This window comes from Theobroma cacao, chromosome 3, assembly GCF_053813885.1.
Source record: "Theobroma cacao isolate CCN51 chromosome 3, ASM5381388v1, whole genome shotgun sequence".
In the NCBI taxonomy this organism is placed as follows: domain Eukaryota; kingdom Viridiplantae; phylum Streptophyta; class Magnoliopsida; order Malvales; family Malvaceae; genus Theobroma; species Theobroma cacao.
In genome coordinates, this window is record NC_142641.1 from 8896296 (window position 1) to 8914802 (window position 18507).

General features: G+C 34.4%; 1 long non-coding RNA gene and 1 other non-coding gene across 2 annotated transcripts; one reads left to right on the forward strand and one right to left on the reverse strand.

The window, feature by feature from the left end:
- Nucleotides 1–1374: 1374 nt before the first annotated feature.
- LOC148763558 (uncharacterized) lies at nt 1375–3175 on the reverse strand. Its single transcript, XR_016025099.1, has 3 exons — nt 3061–3175; nt 2323–2408; nt 1375–1485 (listed from the first exon to the last, which is right to left on the reverse strand). It is a non-coding gene; the product is annotated as an uncharacterized LOC148763558 (long non-coding RNA).
- Nucleotides 3176–8150: 4975 nt separating this feature from the next.
- LOC148763559 (small nucleolar RNA R71) lies at nt 8151–8257 on the forward strand. Its single transcript, XR_016025661.1, has one exon. It is a non-coding gene; the product is annotated as a small nucleolar RNA R71 (small nucleolar RNA).
- The last annotated feature ends 10250 nt before the right edge of the window (nt 8258–18507 follow it).

Below are 18507 nucleotides of genomic sequence, written 5' to 3' on the forward strand. Positions count from 1 at the left end.
CAACTCGTTAAAACGAGTCTCGTACTCCTCTACAGTTAGATTTCCCTGTTTCAAACTCAGAAATTCTCTCTTCTTTTCTTTCTGATGGAAATAAGTGAAATACTGACCATCGAATTCCCTGAGAAAATCGGACCATGTCTGAGGAGTAGCGGAACGGGACTTCACCGAATTCCACCAAGTACGAGCCCTCTTCTCTAATAATCTTGTAGCCACCATCAGCTTCATGTCGTCGTCTAATCTCATATCAGAGAGAGTCTCTGAAACCTGATTAATCCAGACCTTTGCCACCGTGGCATCCAACTCACCCGTGAAAGATACACAACCCAATTGCCTAGCCTCCTTCAGCTTCTTGGAAATGGATACATCCTGTACTGGTGGTGGAACTAAAGGAGTAGTTGGAGGCACTACAGGTGGAACTTGACCAGTCTGAGCTTGACCAGCCATTGCTGCAAAGAAAGCTGCCAATGCTTGTGCTGCTTCAGTAGGCATGGCGGGAATACCCGTAGGTGGCTGAGGAGATGGAGGATGTGGAGGACTATCGGCCTGCTCAGCAGCAGGTGCTGCTCGAAGGGTAGATGCAGCTGATTCGTCCTCTATGGTATTTGGCTGATGACGTTGGGAACGACCTCTTCCCCTCCCAACCGATCTAGTGAGAGGTGGGCGTCCGCGTCGAGGAGGCATAATAATCTATAAGAGAAAACGAGTAAGCTTAGGGAACCTTAGGCTCTATATGAAAATGCATGCATTCTATTCAACCTAACTTAACTTAATCCGGGGCCACACTGATATTGTAAATTTTTAAAACCACTTTAAAACCAAAAACTCTTATCTTTAAAACCAAAAGCTCTGATACCAATAGAATTGTCACGACCCGGAACCTCCCTCAGGCCCATGACAATCGCCGCGACGTCCCGATTGACACTCATTATCCAGAATGCCAACCGGAACCCCGCAAGGCTTACATATCGGTTTCTTTCCTTTCCTGTGAGCAATCATTGTTAAATATCGAGTTTTTAGAGAATATATACTATTTTAGATAAAAAACAATCAAAATAAAATTTTCGCCACACAGGGGTATTTTGGTCATTTTTTTCTCAAAAATTTCAAAACTAGCTAAAACGTACTATACAAGTACAAAATACATAATTCATATTCAAAATGAGTTTAAAAGTCTAAAATCTTCATTTAAAACGAAATTACGGTTATTTGAACATAATAAGAAAATAAAAGAAATATTAAGGGAAATATTCTATTTTCTTATAAAACAATTTTTATAGAGTTATACGTGAATAATTTTTATAGCGTAAAAGCTAAATAAAATTATACATACTGAAATACAGTAAGCCAAAATATTTAATTTAATTTACAATAACCAGAGGGCCCCCGAATAAACAAAAGTAAAGAGGACTGTGAACCTACGGTTTGGAAAATGCAGATCCAATAGTAGTCCTCGATGAGATCAGCTATCTACAGTCTATACTGAACCTGAAATGGGTGGAAAGGAGTTGGGTGAGATTTTGCAATCCCAATGAGTAAACAGACATTATCATAAATATCTAAAGGCGAGTAAAATGGAGGCAAGTTTAAACAACAAATTTCAACCCATTTCATAAGGTTTTCAATTTATTTCTTAAACCACAAAATATTTGTAATTTACCAAAACAATTGTTAAGGCTTATGTCTTTTATTAAAACAAGGCTCAAGCCAAAACTAATCCTCGGGGATACCTTGGCCGAGGCATCTAACCGAGTCCGCCAAGGGTGTTAAAATATTCACACGTGAAACACATTTTTATTTTTAAAACCAGCCGTCCCTTGGAGTTGGCCGAGTTACACATTCACGTGGGGGTTCGACGTGAAGTGAGCTCTAATACTACCCCAGGAGTTACCCTCCTCGCCTCTACAACCGGAGTAACTATATAACTGGGTTTACCGTGCCCCTCTAATAGGCAGTCCACGGAAACCCGTCACTGCAGTGACTAACCCACCAATTTTAATAAAATTTCGACAGTATAACGTGGCTTTTATTTATTTATCCAGCCTGCATAGTAAAACAACTTACATAAATTTCCCAATGCATTCACAAAATATAGCCACATATACTCATTTCTCATAAGCCATTCCTAGGAAAATATATATTTTTCAAGTCAATTTGTAGCCTCCAATTACTCAATTTCATAATCAATACAATATATTTTTATTTGTCACATTTATTCCTAAAACATCAAAAATCCCGTTTTAATCTCGTTCTCATTTCATAAAATACATAAAGGGCATTTAAAATAAACTCTAGATAATTTACAATAATAATAAGTTTACTCACCGTTTGTACAAACTAAAAGCTTTCTAAGCGCCCCGATCACTACTCGTCGGGTATGACTTCTTTGCCTTTTCCGGAAGGCTCTCCTCCTAGACACATTATAAAAATTTACACAATTCATCACATTGATGCTAAATCACTATATAATTAACTTAAATCCTATACTAATGCATGGTATGAAATGCAATAGCCTAAAACGACTTAAATGCGGTATTAACCTATTTTTGGCACTTTGCCCGATAAATTGCTAACGCGCTCCATTTTAGCTCTAAATCATCCCATTCTCTCTCCAACATTTCTAACCATTAAATATCAGCCAATAACCTTCTAAAAACAACAAAATCAGCTCACTCCCTTCCTTGGAAAATTCGGCCAAAAATGGGACATTAACTCGGTAAATTTTCTACTTTGTTTTTCTATCACGTTTAATCGTTTTTCATCATTTCTCTTCATTTTCCTTAGAATAAAATCAATTCATCATCATTGTACAGCATTGAGCATCCAGCCAAGAGTGGGTATTGTGAAAATTTACTGATTTCTTGCCCAATTTAATTTCTAAACACATTTAACTAACTAAAACTATCAATTTAACTAAAAATCAAAACCTAAAAATTTCAATTTCTCTCTCCTAGAATTTCGTCCAGCCCTTGATATCACTTTTTGATCTCTCTCCTCAAGCATGCTAAATGGAAATAAAGGCATAGGAAAGGTAGAAATCAAGCTAAAATCGAAAAATCTTACCGTTAGACGCGTAAACGGTCGAAAACCGCGAATTTCTCTTTGAATTTTCTTGTTTCTCTTTGGTTTTTCTTTTCTTCTTCCTTTCCTCTCTATTTCCTCTGTTTTTCTTCCTTATGGCCGGCCAGCACTCAAAATTTGGGTTTAAATGGCTGACTTTTCATTAAAATAATATTATTTCATTAAAAAAATGCCATGTGTCACTTTCCCATTGGCCCATTTTTAAAATTTCATCCATTTGTTTCCAAATTTTCACCATACACTTGTCTCATATATTCATAGCTTAGATAAAATTCTCAGACTCATCCAAAGTCTCGGTGGAGTAATTTTTGCAATTTACACTTTTGCCCCCGTAAAAGTCAAAAATTACATTTTTGCCCCAAAAATTGAAAAATTGCCCATAGACATATTTTTCATCCCTTATACTCATGCCATTCTCCAATTTGTCAAATTTGATCTAAATTCTCTCAAAATCTCAAGTTTTGTCCATGGGTGGCAAAATTACGATTTTGCCCCTACACTCCAAAAATCACCAGAATTAAACTTTTTCACTTCCTATCATTAAATTATACTCCAAATAGTTAATCTTGGTCAAAAATTTCACTCCATGATCAAATTATTATCTTAGGTGGCAAAATGACGATTTTGCCCTTGAACATCAAAATTTCCAATTTTACCCCAAATGAACCCTCGAACTCCGAACAATCATTTTTTTTCATTCCTGGACTATAAAATATTAAATTTCATCCTACAATTCCTATTTGAACTAGTTCGAGGTTAAATCAACTCAAGTGTACCGTTAGGTACGATATCGGGTTTCGTCTTTTCTTATGTGCTTTCCTAACATAATAACATGCTACTCAGTGCATGTATGTCATGACATGTATTTATAGGGTTGGGTTTTACAATTTCATAGGTTTGTTTTTCATCTCTCTCTCCGTTAATGTAGACTAACACTTATTTAAAGATCAATAGGTCTTTATTAAACTCATAATGTAAGGCTAGGGTCTAGGTATGATAAAAGATATATTTAGGCTCAAATTCACCCTAAGCACTTAATCAATCTAGGACATATGAAGAGCTCAATTTTTTTTAATAGCACCCCCAAACTTGGAGTAAACTTTCCTTTGTACAACATACTTTATTTCTTTTCTTTTTTTTTTTCAACCCCTAAACTTATTTTTAACAATTATAAACAAGGGGTAATTTTTGCTAACAACCATCACCTTTTTTTCTTTTCTTGTTTTTTTTCACTTTTCTCCCTCAATTTATCTTTAAGCTCAAACCATTCCTTAGAAAGATTAAAATACTTAGAGGGTGAAAGGTTCAAATTGCTGGATTTAAATAGAAAGGCCAAGGCTAACATAATTGTGTAATTACAAAGAAAAGGTAAATTAGGCTAAAAAAGGGTGACTAAGGATAAATATAACAAGGTAGGCGCAAAAAGGCTCAAACGATCCAAAGATGGCCTAAATCACTTCCTATCCTAAGTATTATCTAAGATTTCACCTCGAGAAAGAATCAAACAAATTCTAGAATTCTTGACTTCACTATACTTTTTCATCAACATAAAATTTCTTTAAATCACACAAAAATTCTAAGTAAAAGAATATAGTGCTCAAATTATTGAAAGTCACATTCTAAAACAAAGCTAACACAAGAATATCACATAAAATTAAATCATAACTATATGCTTCCCAAAAGTTAAGAATCAAAAGATAATTAGAATATCATCCTAGAATTGGGACAATCATGAATGAGGTGCAATTATCTCAAATTTTTTTTGAAACAAAATAAAGCACGTAAAACATAAATAAATATGCAATACATATCTTAAAATAAAGTTAACTAAAAAAATAAACTAGCAAAATTCTAAACCACTCCCTCAAACTTGGAATGAACATTGTCTTCAATGTGATAAAAGAAAAAGAACAAGAATACTCCCCTAACTCCAAAGTTGTAGTCTACAAGTCTTCCGCCTCGTCACCATCAAAATCATCCTCAGAGTCAGAATCCGTAGGCAATGAAGGAAAAGTCGACATGTCCATCCCACTCCTTAAGATGCAGCATAAATTCTTTATTCCTCACAACATTCAAATAACATTCTCATAATCATAATTTTCAATATGCAATAGTCTAAATGATCAATGCACTCATCAAAATGATCAATTATTGCATGTTGTTGCACCAACAATTCCAGGATTTATTTTTACTTTCTCAACCAAGCATCCAAAATTAAACAAACCCATTATCTACTCTCATCAACAAAGCCTTTATCAATTATATTTGTAGCAGACAAAATGTCCATGAATTCATTATATGGGTACTAGGAAATTAGCATTAATCATAAAAATTTTCTACATTCTAAGCATTAATCACGAGGAAGTATGAAAAACCCATTAACAAACATGCACAATGGAATCATTCAAGTAGCAAAGATTATAAAATTTACTATGAACACCAACCTTATCCTCTCTCTACACAAAGTAAGTGACAGCCTAATGTTTAGAGGAGTACTTACCTTAGGAGTGCAGGATTTCAAAGGGAAAATTAAAAAATTCCAAGTAGAAAGAATATGCATAAAGTTGGAGTGAAAAAGTGAAAACAAAGGAAGGCAAGAGATTGGTAGGAGGAGGAAGAATGGGAGTGGGGATGGTGGCTGAAGAAAAAAAAAAGAAGGGTTTTCAAGGGCCGAGATGAGTAAATATTTTTTCACCCGAAGTGTTATGCTTCGAGTTTGAGCACCGCGGCTCTCAAGAAGCTAGAGAATGTGGAGGGAAGAAGAATAATAGAAAAAAATATTTAAAACAAACAAAACAAAAAAAAAAGTCCTTACCAGCGCCGCGGCGCTGAATTATTCTGTATCTTGTCTTGACTAGCGCCACGGCACTGAAGGTTGAGCGCCGCGGTGTTAAACTTTTTTGTTTCAGCACTTTGTTTTTTTTCTCTTCAAGGCCGTGGCTCTCATTTTGAGAGCCGTGGCACTGACTTTTTTTTTTTGAATTTTGTTCTTTTTTTAATTTTTTTAATTTTTTTTTACCAATTACCTGCAAAAGGGAACATAGAAAAGAATTAGATCACAAGAATTAAATTGATACTAACAAAACTTAAATAAAAGATGAAAATTAGTAAGTTTAAAGAGCTTGGGTTGCCTCTCAAGAAGCGCTCGTTTATAGTCACTAGCTTGACTAAAGCACCCCCTTTTTTAGTTCTTCATTCTTAGAATATGGTCTAAGGCTCATCCCATTAACCATGATTGTTCCCATATCCTCACTATAAATCTCAATTATTTCACAAGGATAAGCCTTTACTACTCTGAAAGGACCTCACCATCTTTCTTTGTGTTTCCATGGAAAAAGCTTGAAGTATGATCTAGAAAGCATCATTACTTATTGTCCAATCTCGAAAGGACAATTAGATGGTGGTGGAGGATGCTCCATTGCTGACTGCTTGGGTCTCACAAGCGGAGGTGGTGGCTTAAACTCAAAGATTGGTGCTTGCTCAATTGTAGGTGGAGAAATAAGTTCACCTTTTTCTTCATCAATTAACTTCACTCTATAGCAACAATTTGTAGAGCTAGGATGTCTATTTGCATTGAAAATATGAAACTCAACTACCTCTTCTCCAACTTTAAAAGTTATCTTGCCTTCCCTCACATCAATGATTGCGCCTGCAATAGCTAGGAATGATCGTTCCAAGATTAAAGAAATTTCCAGATCTTCTTCCATCTCAAGCATAATGAAGTCCACCAGAATATATAGACGCCCAACTTTAACCAATACGTCCTTAATAATCCCAACAGGGTACCTAATTGTTCATTTGCTAATTGCAAAGAAACTGTGGTAGGTTGTATCTCATTAAGTCCAAGTTTCTCAACAATTGACAAAAGGCATGATTGAAACACTTACACCCAAATCACATAAAGCTTTATTAAATTTAAATCTACCAATAGTACAAGGGATAGAAAAGCTCCCTGGATCCTTAAGTTTTGGTGGAAGCTTGTTTTGAATTATTGCGCTGCACTCCTTAGTAAGTGCCACTTTTTCAAATTCTTGCAGTTTCCTCTTCTTAGTTAAGATGTCTTTCAAGAATTTAACATAACTTGGCATGTTTTCCAAAGCTTCAGCAAAAGGGATGTTTATGTGGAGCTTCTTGAAGACATTGAGGAATTTCTCAAACTATTTATCAAGCTTTTGCTTTTCCAACCTTTGTGGGAACGGTGGTGGAGCATAATTTGCTTCAGAATTCCCTTGATTTTTAGCTTGCCCATTATCTATCTTTTCCACTTCAACTTCTTTCTCAACAATTGCCTTGTCATCATCTATATGATTATTTGAAGATTCAATTGATTTTTCATTCACCCCTCCAACTTCTTTTCCACTCCTAAGTGTAACCGCATTACAATGTTCCTTACCTTTGGGATTGACTTGTGTATCACTTGGTAAGGCACCTTGGGGTCTACTGTTGATGGAGTTTGCAAGCTATCCCAAGGAGGCTCCATAACTTTGAATTAACGCATCAGTCTTGGACATATATATCAAGAGAAGTTCTTCCACTTGGGACTTCTTTTCAAGAACTGATGGTCTAACTTGTTGTTGAAAACCAGGAGGCATGTTGGGTTTTGGATTGAAAGGCCCTGCATTGTTATTCCATGAAAAATTGGGATGGTTTCTCGAACCAAGATTATAAGTATTAGAATATGGGTTGTTCTGGTGTTTATTGAAGTTCCCCACAAACTAGACTGATTCAAAATTATATGGACAATGACCATTTGAATGGCCATCCCCACACATCTCACCAACTACAAATGAATTTTGAAATGCATGAACTCCCAATGTGTCAAATTTCTTGGACGATGCAGCCACTTGCGTAGCTAAGTTGCCAATTGTATCAATCTCATAGGCTCAACAGCTTTTCTCGAACCCGACCTTTCTAAAGGCCATTGATAATTATTTGAAGCCATATTTTCCAACAAATTATAAGCATCTGTAGCATTCTTACTCATCAATGCCCCTCCAATAGCAGCATCAATTGTGGTTTTAATTAACACAACCAGCCCATTGTAGAATGTCTGAACTTGCAAACAATCAAGAGTCCCATGATGTGGACATTTTCTTAGTAGTTCTTTAAACCTCTCCCAAGCTTCATACAATGACTCATCATCAAATTGTATGAATGAGGTGATATCATTTCTCATTTTTGCAGTCTTTGCAAGCGGGAAGAACTTTGTGAGAAACTTTTGAGCCAAGTCCTCCCATGTACTGATGACCCATTGAGCAGTGAATTAAGCCAGCTTTTTGCTTTATCCCTCAGAGAAAACGGAAACAGTCTTAATCTAATAGCATCATCAGTTATTCCATTGTATTTAAAGGTATCGCAAATCTCCAAGAGATTTACCAAATGAGAATTAGGATCATCATTTGGCAACCCACCAAATTGGACTGAAGACTGAATCATCTGAATGTAAGCTAGTTTAATTTCAAAATTATTTGCATTGATAGAAGGTCTCCTAATGCTTTGGTACAAACTTTGCAAAAAAGGAACAACATAATCTCTTAGTGCTCTATTTGCTTCGGAAACCATATTAATGGCATTATTGCCATTGTTATTGTTATCCTCAGCCATTGTTTGATTTAAAACTATAACTTGTAAATTCTCCCTTCGATGTCTTCTGAAAATTCTTTCTATCTCAGGATCAAAAGGAACAAAATTCAAGTTGTTTCTTCTTTGCAGATAATGACCAAAGATATCTGCAAACAAACAAAATCTAATATTAAAACAAGAAAAATAAAAATTGAAGTAAGACTAGATTGCTTGGTATTAGTATTAATAAAAATTTCAAAAACAATTCCCTGGCAACAGCACCAAAAACTTGTTAGTTAAAATCTTACTACGCAAGTATACGTATCGCATAGATAGTATATAAGCAAGCAGAGTATTGATCCCACAGGGAATTGATCTAAAATTTTATTAAGTATTAAAATTAGAACAAATTAATCTTATCCAAACACTCAAAATTAATTGCTTAACTAAAACTAATTAACTAAAATTTTAACCAACAAGAAAAATCAAAATAATACTAACTTAAGAAAATATCAAATCAAACAAGCCTAGGATTACAATATCCCTCACACTTCATCTAAATCTTACCTCTCTTCCTTAACTTATTTCAATGGGTTAAATTGCTAACCTAGAGTCCTAAATTATTTATAGGGGTCTCCCGACTCATCTTATAAAAATATCTATTTTAACCAAACAACTATATCCCTATGTGAATTGAAATTAAAACAGACTCATTAAGCTCAGGCTCTAATCTGGCTACATATGGCCTATAGGTATATCCTTATCCTATACGTAAATCAATTAATATGATAATATGCTATCCCAATTTTAGTCTACTCTAAACTCCCTTTCCCAAGTTTGTTTAGGTTCCTAAATCAATTTAATTAGTAGCCAAGCAATTAAAAGCATTAAGAACAAATTGGAATAAACAATTCAAATCCCATTAAAGATGAGCAAGAAAGAGATTAAAAATTTAGATTACATGTGAGTTCAATTGTAATCCTAGAAAAATAGTTTAGTTCATAATATCTAATAAAAACTTCATCCAAAGAAAATTAGCCATTAATCCAAGTAAAAGAAAATAAGAAAAACACAAACGTAGAGAGAGAAAACTAATAGTTAAAGCTTTGTGATCTTGATTCTCCCTCCAATTTTCTTGCTTTCTTGCTTTGTTTTCGGCTCTTCTTCTCCAGAGAAATTGCTTGCTTCCTCATCCCAAAAACCTCTGCAAAAGGCCTCTTAAATAGCCTCCAAAAGCAGTAGCTTCCAAAATCCCATAAGCTTGTTATTTTTGGAAAATACGGTGAGGGCCGCGGTTCTCAATTTCCAGAGTCACGGCTCTCAAAGATTCTGCCCAATTTTGTTCCTTTGGTGCAGTACTTTAATTTCAATAAAGATTTGACTACCTTCCGTTCTGAATTGGCCAAAATGGTAAACATAAAAGTTGTATCCCTACCTCTTAGCTTTCTAATGGTCTAAAAATCATATCATTTGGATTTCTGTACTGGGATATATGCTTAAAAAACCAAAATATATGCAAATAGAGCACCAGTCCATTATGCACATTTTTTCATCAATTGAAATTATTTTTGATTCTACTCCTGCAAAAACATAAAAATAAATATAAATAACATAAAACTAACATTATTAACTTGAAATAAACATTTAAACATAAATCAAACTAAACTAATAAAATAAATAAAAGGCCTAAATCTGATTCTAAATCTAGTCTAACTTAGACTAATTAAGTATTTAATCTCCCGTTAAATATATGTATTTGATGCACTCATCAATCATTCCATTTCTAGCAATTTATACTACCATTTTTAAATCATTAACAAGTGTTAAGGGTTTAGTCATGAAAATTCCTTATCATTCTATTCTTTATGGGTTAAAATTTTAAAATCCTGCACATTTCAAACCTATTCTTTATGAGTACTCAATGGAGAAGCATTTTGCATTATTTTACAAGAAAAATGACAAAGTCAGACTAAGAGCAAAATGTGTTGTCATTGGGTGTGAATGGGAGATCCTCGCTTCAAAGCATGAGAATGACAACTATTTTGAGGTAAAAAGGTAGAGAAAGTTAGTTGGACATGGGATGTTAATTAGAAGCTACTTTGTTGGACATGGCTAAAGAGGTATTTTATGATAAAAATTTACAAGTACAAAAGACTGATAGAATATAAAATGTCTATAGCTACTAATTATGAAAGTAAAAATTTAATCTAACTTAAATATAGAGCTTTGTTCAATTTAGTCCTTATACTATAGCGTTTTCTTCAATTTAGTCCTTATGTTCTGTAATTTTGTGAAATTTAGACCCTGTGATGTGGCAAAAAAATTTTTTTTTTCTCAATTTTTTTGTTTGACACATCAATGCCACATTAGCATTGTCTGGCATGTTAGCACCACTAACAGTCAACGTAAACATAGTTAGGTAAAATGACTTAATTGCACAAAATGTCAAAGTGTAGGTACTAAATTAACCAGTTTTGGGATAGAGCCACTAAATTAATGAAAATGTTATAATATAGTGTCACGACCTAAATCCGAGGTCCATGATTGAAGCAAGGGTCAAATGGGAAAGTCCCATTCAACTCAAGCAAGCCTCAAACAAAGGAATCCAATTACTCAAAATATATCATGTGACACATCATTATGGAAACATATATAATACATGTATGTATGTATGTGTGTGTGTATGTATCAAATATCAATATATATCAGTTAGCATGATCCCGTCCTCAAAATGCGAAAGCAAAATATTTTCCAAATATCAAAGTATAAGCCAAGTCATGGCAAATCTAGAGTATAGCCACATCGTGGCAATTCCCAAAGTATAACATTTATTTGCAAAATGCAAAAAAAAGTTCAATACCATAATGACAAACAAGACTAGACTAGCGGAATGCAACTAAAAGCAAAGAGCCTGGCACTTACTGGATGCCTTATTGAACACCTACCAATATCTAACTAAAATAGCTCCTCCCAAAGGATAGTGAGCCAAACAATCTAGTGATCTAAAATAACAAATGCATCTTACATGTGCAAGTTATAAATAACCCTATGAATAGATATTGAGTGGGGGAACAATTTTTAATGAAAGAGTGCCTATCAAAAAACACTTTCAAATTCAATGTAAATACTGAAGATTCCAAATACGTCTAAGTATCACTTCTTAAGCATAATCCAATCATATCGAGCGTTTCAATATATGATGAGTTTGTATAATCAACTGTGAGCATTTCAAAATAGTATGTGTTTACAAAATTAGTAGTTGAAGCAAACCAGTTTGTGAGACCCCAACCTCTATAGGCTTGTAACTAAGCATAGATGTAATAACACGAGCTAGGGGTAGTTTCCTCATTTCTTCTAATAAGCTCCCAAAAGAAATTTTTATTATATATTAAGGTCTAAATAGGCATAAGACTGCATAAATGATGTGTAATGATAAAAACACGAAGAAAACTAGAAGTTTCAATAATTTTCACAATAGGGGCAAAAATGGTCATTTTTCACCTCGGGTTAGAATTTTTAAGTTTTCATGAACCCGAACATTTCTAGACCATTGTGGACCTTGTCCCAGTGTCAAAAGAGTAAAAAGAATGCATAAAAGATTGGAGGAGAATAAGCTAATTTGTGGAGGGGCATTTTGATAATTTAATTAGAGTGGATAAGCTTGGGCTATAAATATCTCTTCCTTCCAGCAGCTTCTTGAATTTCCAACAGCTTTTTCTTCTTGTTCTCTTCCCATCTCACATTGCTTCCATTCTCCATGGAAGCTTGATGTGAAGCTTTCATAATTTTCTCTCTCTAGCTCTAATTTTCATACTTTTATGCCCTTTTGACTAGAACCCTTGTATTCTTTCACTCTCTCACTTAAAAACCCTTGAAAATTCCCACTTTTATACTTTCTCTCACTAACTAGGTGTTTTAGAGAGAGAAAGAGGAAGCTTTACAATAGTTTGGAGAATTGTTGGAAAGAATTTCAAAGTTTTAAAGCTATTAAGGTGAGTAGTAAATTTGACTTGAAATTTTAGTGTTGAGAATGACTAGAGATTTGGATTGTGAATATTTTGTAGTTGAGATTGTTAATTCACTTTGGAATGATAGGATAGTGAAAATGGATAGCCATTTAATGGCCATTTGAAGTAAGCTAAGAGAAAGCTTTTGGACTCTATAAGTATGTGAATTAACATAATTGTGATGTTAATGTGATGGTAGGTTCCAACGAAGTTCCATCCTTCCAATTGGACCATTAGGGAAGTTAGAGTCAGTTAAAGGCTCAATAAACACCGGTGAGTGGACTTGCATTTCAAAAATTGTTTTAGGAATGTAAACTTATTTGCACTATATACTTGAATGATTTTATTTAACTTTTTTTAAAAACGAGTGCTTTGGGAACAAGCCTTTGATAAATTGATTTTTATGTTGTGACATGTGGCTATTATGGATGGTTGAACTACTACACTATGTTGATATATATATATGAATAATGTTCTGTATTAATATTGCCCCGACTATGTGCGAGTAGGAGTGCACATAAGCCGTTGCTAACCTGGCTATGTGCGAGTGGGAGTGCGCATAAGCTGTTGCATATGAGATGATGATGATGGGAGGGTGTACATGATGATTTATATATATATACATATATGGTATATGGTTGTAATGCAAAAATGTGAGCATTTGAATTGTTGAAATTTGGGAGTTTGTATGTGTTACATGTTGCTTTTGTTATTTTAGCAGGATGGCTTTGATTTAAGGGAAAAGGAAACTTTTTTCTTGATGTTCTGATTCTCGCTGCAACGAGAAACTCTCGGGTTTGGAGGGGTGTGTGAGACCCCAACTTTTATAGGCTTGTAACTAAGTATAGATGTAATAATATGAGCTAAGGGTAGTTTTGTCATTTTCTCTAATAAGCTTCCAGAAGAAAGTTTTATGATATTATAAGACCTAAATAGGCATAAGACAGTATAAATGATGTGTGCTGATGAAAACATGAAGAAAACTAGAAGTTTCAACAATTTTCATAACAGGGGCAAAATTATCATTTTTCACCTCGAGTTAAAATTTTAAGTTTTTATGAACCCGAGTATGTTTAGACCATTATGGATATTGTCCCAGTGTTAAAAGAGCAAAAAAATTTCATAAAAGATTGGAGGAGAGTAAGTTAATTGGTGGAGGGGCATTTTCGTAATTTTAAAGGAAAGGATAAGATGGCCTATAAATATCTTGAAATTTCCAGCACCATCTTGAATTTCCAGCAGCTGGTCTTCTTCTTCTTCTTCTTCTCCTCTCTCACGTTTCTTCAAACTCCATGGAAACTTGATTTTCAAACTTCCACAACTTTCTCTCTCTAGCTCTAATTTTCATGCTTTTGGTGCACCTTTCCATAAACCCTTGTGCTATTTCATCTTCTCACTTCAAAAACCTTGAAATATCTTGTTTTCATACTTTTTCTCACTAGTTGGGCGTTCTAGAGAGAGAAAAAGAGAATCACTCCATTGATTTGAAAGCTATTGGAAGAGAATCCAACTACAAAGGAACCCTAGGGTGAGTGATGCACCAAGTTTGATTTTTAGCTGTAGAAAATGGATAGTAATTGTGATTTATGAGCTGTTTTATTGTTTAGTATGTTCATTACTTTTTAGTGATTAAGATAGTGAACATAGATAGCCATTTAAAGTGGCAATTGAAAACTAGCTAAGAGATAGCTTTTAGAGTTCATAGTGTATAAATTAATCTATTATTTATGTTAATGTGATCCTAGGTTTTTAAGGAAGCACCATCATTCCAATTCGATCATTAGGGGAATTTGAGTCAATTAAAAGTTCTATAATCAATTGGTGAGTGGACTACCTTCAAAACTGATTTTGGGAATATGTTGGATTTGACAAAGTGTTTGAATGATTTTATACAATTTTTCATGAAAATGAATGCCTTGGGAACAAGCTTTTGAGAAAAGATTTATGTTATGAAATGTGATTATTATGGATTTCTATGTGGCTGCATTATGTTGATATACATATATGCTTGAGTATAATGTTGTGTAATTATATTGACTCGGCTATGTGCGAGTAGAGAGTGCGCATAAGCCGAGGATGACCCGGTTATGTGCCAGTAGGGAGTGCGCATAACCCGGTGATGACCCAGCCATGTGCGAGTAGGGAGTGCGCATGAGCTGGTGATGATGATGATGGGATGGTGTGATGATGATGATGGGTATATATGTATATATATATATATATATGTAAATATGTGTGTTATAGGAAATTGATGGATAATGGGTTATGGTTGTAATGCATGTGAAACTTGACATGTTAAACCTTGAGAAATTGTTATGTGTTTTCATGTTGGTTTGGACCTTTTGGCAATGTGGTTTTTCCTTTGGGAGAAAGGTAAATTTTGCATTGATGCCCTGTGTTTCGCTGCAGCGAGAAACTCTCGGGTTTTAAAGGGGTACACTGGTCGAAAACTCGCTACAACGAGGATGCATTTTCGCTGCAGCGAGAATGACACTGTAGCTTCTTGTTGCAGCGAAATGCATTCTCGCTACAGCGAGAAACTTTTTGTTTTCTGGGTTGCAATTTCGCTGCAGTGAGAAACATTTTGTTTCTGGGTAGAAATTTTAATCTCGCTGCAGCGAAACACTTTTTGTTTTGATCTCTTATCTTGTCCAATTGCTGCCTTATCTTTCACTTCTTTGCTACCATATGGGAGCATGGACTTCCAACATTAAGGATTAAAAGAGTTAAGTTTAAAATGAGGAGGTTTAGTGAGAAACCCTCGTTCGGTTAATAACTAAATTCTAGCGTCGCTGCAACATTAACTAGATTCGTTGTCGTATTTTACTTACTTGTGTAATATTGAAGCTTTTATTCTTCAAATGATTAATCACTTAATGGCTCGATAAGGGGTTTTATTAGGAATGAACCAAATTGCATTGTTTTGAAACAAGTGCATCATGATTTTAAATTTTCCTTTGTTGTTGCTTGTTCCCTTCTTTGTTCACTCACTGGGTTTATACTCACCATTTCAAATTCATGTTTTCAGATCACGAGGCAGCCGGTAACTAGGACGAGGTATGCTTATAGATCTGTGTCCATCTTTTGGTAGGTGTCTCGACATTCAGTAGCTGTATATTCATCCGAGTCCCTCCGCTGTAAGTCAAGTCTTCTTTTTGAGATGTATAGGCGAACCTAATGTACATTATTGGAATACATATTGTAGACAATATATGTATATAATAAATGAGAAATGCCAATACGAGTTGGCAATGTCTATTACTATTTTGATTTTAAATTTTAAGAAAAATGACTTAGTAGTTTATGATAGAATGATGAATACGTCGGACTATTAGGCTTGCTTGGGCTTAGTGGACTACGTCCATTGGGCCCATGCGCCGGTCATGACCTGAAATTTGGGTCGTGACAGGGTGGTGCTGACCAGGAATCTCGTTGCAGTGAGAATGTTACTATAGCATCTCGCTGCAGTGAGATTCATTCTCACTACAGCGAGAAACTTTCTGTTTTGAAACCTAAAAATTTCGCTGCAGCGAGATTGAATCTCACTGTAGTGAAAACCTTTCTGTTTTTCTCCTCATTTGGTTCGGTTGCTACCCTATTTTCCATTTCTTTGGTACCATAGTTAAGCATGGACTTCCAACATTAAGGAATAAATGAATTAAGTTTAAAATGAGGAGGTTTGGTGAGAAACCCTCGGCTAGATGATAAATTAAGTCAAGTGTCGCTGCAGCGAGAATGCTTTTCCACTGCAGCCAAGACCCGTCGTTTATTTGACCTAATTTGCATGAATGCTATTAAAGTTTTCACTCTCCAAATCCTTTGTTGAGCATGGACACTTTTCAATAAGTGATTTTTCTCATGTGGGGTTTACATGAGGGGTTTAATAAGAACTCAAATAAATTGCATTGTTTTGAAAAAATGAATGCATTATGATTTCGTTAAACATTCCTTATGGTATGCTTGTTCCCTTATTGTTCACTCACTGGGTTTATACTTACCATTTTCAACTTTATGTTTTTAGATCACGAGGCAGCTGGTAACTAGGTCGAAGTGTCTTCGTATATTCGACCCTTGGTAGGTGTCTCGGCATTCAGTAGCTGTACATTTGTAAGAGTCTCTCCGCTGGAAATCGAGTATTCTTTTGTTGTGTATAGACAAATCTAATGTAAATTATTAAGATACATGTTGTAGACAATGTATATACAATTGTTTGGTATGCCAGTATGAGGCGGCAATGTTTAATATTATTTTGATCCTAAGTTATGAAATGTGACTTAGCAGCTTATGATGGAATGATGAACACGTCAGATTAATAGGCTTGCTTGGGCTTAGTGGACTACGTCCATTGGTCCCATGCACCGGTCATGGCCCGGAATTTGGGTCGTGACACATTTGTAGTTCAAAAACCTTTATTTTTTTTTCCAAATTATGCTTTCGTAGTCCATTTGTATCAAAGTATTTCAAGCAAAAAAAAGTATTTCCAAGGTTTAGTAATCAAATCAAAACCATTTGTTTTTGTAAAATCTTGTTAAAATTTGTGAAAGTTTGGAAATAAGCCTTATATATTGATACACTACTCAGATGGATCAATGCATTTCAAACAAAATGCTTTCCAGGATTTCACAGTCTAAATGTATTGATACATCTACCCAATGTATCGATAGTTTTCATCTAGAATGCAATTATCAAAATCTTTGAAGAACATGCATCAATACATTCTCTAAAAGTATCGATACATTTTCTAAAGAATCTAATTCCTCAACCTAAAGCCTAATTCTAAGCCCTCAAACAAGTCAATAACACTTCACATTCAAATATCCAAATTTCAAACGTCAAAATCGAAAGAAATCTCAAGATTTCAATCTAAATATATATCCAATAACAATTTAAATAGATTACTGAGCACTAATTAAGAAGAATAATCAATTGAATTATGTCTAGCATGTTAAGCCACCAACTCTATAACAAAAAGGTAGGATTGCATCAACTACCGACCAAAACAGAGTGTGTTGCAATGCCAAAATTTTTCAATACATATAGTCACCAACCTCAGAGTATATAGATTATTGTGTACAATGGCTAATGTCTACTGTATCTAGCTACAAGTCCTTAACTTAAATAGGTTTCACTAAAACATTTTTACAAGTTTCAAAGTTAAATAAAATTCATTTCCAAAATGAAAAGGTGAATCTATTCACCAATAACATAAAAAAAGGGTCAAAACAAGGCTAAATCATTGTCATCAACCTAATCCATTATCTTAAAGTCCAAGTGACCAAATGCTATGGCCATTTCAAAGAAAATCATTTCTCAATTCAAAGATTCAAAATCACCAGATAATCCAAACATTCATAGACAAATATTCAAGTTTTGAGATATCAAAACATTTAAAGTGCTTGTTCTTCATCCACAAATCTAAATACCTAGTAGATATATTTACATACCATATATAGCTTTCATTAAAACATACTTGAATACTATAGTTCATAATGCAACCCTTATAAAACTCATGTTTCATCTAAAATACATTTTTATGCAAGATTGTAGAATAGGCAATGCTTAATTATATCAAAATAATTAAAAACACAGTATCTACCCACCTTGTTGAAGTGTACCTTTCCTTTTAGCACCTTTTGTTGGAAGCTCAACCTTTCCAAAAGTACTAACTTCTTCAATAGCACCTAACACAGAATTTTTCCATCATTAATGCCTTGTTCTCTAATAATATCCTTCACAATAACCATTTTCCTTTCCATAACTTCTTTTCTTAACCATTAATTTGAAAATCAGTAACTAAATCTAACCTAACCATGAATATCAAATTCAACTAGTTAGGGTTTGAGCCAACTTTTCCTTGGTG